General features: G+C 41.0%; 1 long non-coding RNA gene across 1 annotated transcript in view; it reads left to right on the top strand.

Annotated features, from left to right (window-relative positions):
* Window positions 1-1,523, top strand: part of LOC121698523 — a 21,985-nt gene extending 20,462 nt beyond the window's left edge. Inside the window, exon 3 of the long non-coding RNA XR_006026782.1 lies at window positions 1,512-1,523. This is a non-coding gene — a long non-coding RNA (uncharacterized LOC121698523). The remainder of the gene's footprint in view (window positions 1-1,511) is intronic.
* The last annotated feature ends 902 nt before the right edge of the window (window positions 1,524-2,425 follow it).

The following is a 2,425-nucleotide window of genomic DNA, read 5'->3' as shown; positions in this document are numbered from 1 at the left end:
GCCTGTACAATTGCAGCGGTAGTCAGAATGGGTTCAATTCCAGGCTTCCACCGTTGTGCCCTTGAGCAAGGCACTTAACCTCGAATTGTTCCAGGGACAATATAAAAATGCCCTTATAATATAATTGACATTATGTAAGTCGCTTTGGAAAATGTGTAATGAATAAATGTACAGTTAGGAACATAAATATTCATACTCCCGGCAAATATTGATTTAATCTTGATTTTCTCTTGACCAATATGTTTGAAAATGACAGAAAAAGAAGCGTTTTCATTTTTTTTTTAAATGGCGTGTACAAAATTATTCATACCTTTTTAAATAATCAATGGAAACATCTTTATTTGCTATCACAACTTTCAAAATGGCTCTTATAATATCTACCAAGCCTCTCCATGTCTTCACAATGATTATAGACTGCACCATTTTTAGCAGCAATCCGGGTTTTGATGCAGGAACGATTATTTGCCATCACTCTGGCCTTGTGCTCACTTTTTTATGGACTGAGGTCTGGACTCTAAAATGTTTATATTACTTATTGTTCACCATTTGTTTCCTGGATGTTTCAGATTATTGTCTGGCATAAAGGCCCAATGCTGCTTATGAGACCAAAGTTCCCTGCTCAGAGAAAATTGTGTGTGACATAATTCCTAATCAGTAGCCATACGTTTATGTGCCTTGGCGTTTTGGTTTGACATTTGGAGGTCATTAGCTCCAAAATAGCCGAGAACAAAATAATAATAATAAATGCTAAATATAATAAATCACTAAATGTGCCTTTCATTTCTCTATGATATACATCTAATGCAACACTGCATGCTGATCTGAACTAAAAGACAGCATATATCTTTAATTTCCCTATGATATACATCTAATGCAACACTGCATGCTGATCTGAATTAAAAGACAGCATATATCTTTAATTTCCCTATGATATACATCTAATGCAACACTGCATGCTGATCTGAATTAAAAGACAGCATATATCTTTAATTTCCCTATGATATACATCTAATGCAACACTGCATGCTGATCTGAACTAAAAGACAGCATATATCTTTAATTTCCCTATGATATACATCTAATGCAACACTGCATGCTGATCTGAACTAAAAGAGAGCATATATCTTTAATTTCCCTATGATATACATCTAATGCAACACTGCATGCTGATCTGAACTAAAAGACAGCATATATCTTTAATTTCCCTATGATATACATCTAATGCAACACTGCATGCTGATCTGAACTAAAAGACAGCATATATCTTTAATTTCCCTATGATATACATCTAATGCAACACTGCATGCTGATCTGAATTAAAAGACAGCATATATCTTTAATTTCCCTATGATATACATCTAATGCAACACTGCATGCTGATCTGAACTAAAAGACAGCATATATCTTTCTGACAGGTGTGTGGGCGGCGTACCTGTGATACTAGTCTGAAGCAGAGGGTCAGCTATGTGCTAGAAACAGTATACTCACTCAACATTTCCACAAACACACAGACAGTGTGTGTTTATGGTTGTGTGTATGTATGCGCGTGTATGCGTTTATGGTAGGTGTGTGTGTGTGTGTGTGTGTGTGTGTGTGTGTGTGTGTGTGCGCATGTGCGTGCGTGTGTGTGTGTATGTGATCGTGCATTCCCCATGCCTGGCTGGTTCATGTTGGTGTTGTGGGTGTTCATCACGGCTAGCTAGCGTAGCGCCCCATGCTAATGAAGCCCTGTGCGCTGCGCGTAGGCAGCGGGTCAGAGCGTGAAGGTTATCGCTAATTGGGGCTATTTATCAGTGCTGGGCGACCACTGCTGACAACTACAGTACACACTTCTCCTCAATTCCCATCAGTACTATCTCTAATGAGAACAGCGACCATCGCCGCATTTACATACCGGACGCCAGCAGAATCATGACCAAGGAAGTGTGTGTGTGTGTGTGCTCTTGTGTGTATGTGTACTGTTTGTATGTAAGTATGAGTATGTGTGTGTTTGTGTATGTGTGGTGTGTATGTGTGTATGTGTATGTCTGCTTGTGCTGTATACTGTATGTGTGTGTTTTGTGTGTGTGTGTGTGTGTGTTTATCTAATAAGGGCTTATTCCCAGCCTGCCACATTCAGCCTCCCATAAATCCACATTAGTTAGCGACGCGGCTCTGCGTTAGCATTAACAACTCTGTTATGGACAGACCCACAGAAGCTCTATAAGCTGCCTGTGCCGCTGACTCAATAATCACACGCCTGCCACAGCACAGCTGCCACCCTTCATTACGGCTCCGGGTGTCCGAACGTCACGGACGCGAGACCGGAGACCATCATGGAGCGAACGGACCGGCCCTTCTGCTGCGCTCAGCAAACTCACACGCAGACAGGAGACCGATGGAAAGGTCCAGAATGGTGTGGGGGTGTGTGTGTCTGTGTGTGTGT

Source organism: Alosa sapidissima, chromosome 23 (assembly GCF_018492685.1).
Source record: "Alosa sapidissima isolate fAloSap1 chromosome 23, fAloSap1.pri, whole genome shotgun sequence".
Lineage (NCBI taxonomy): Eukaryota > Metazoa > Chordata > Actinopteri > Clupeiformes > Clupeidae > Alosa > Alosa sapidissima.
The sequence above is the reverse complement of the archived record's forward strand: the minus strand, read 5'-3'. Positions and strand labels throughout refer to the sequence as shown.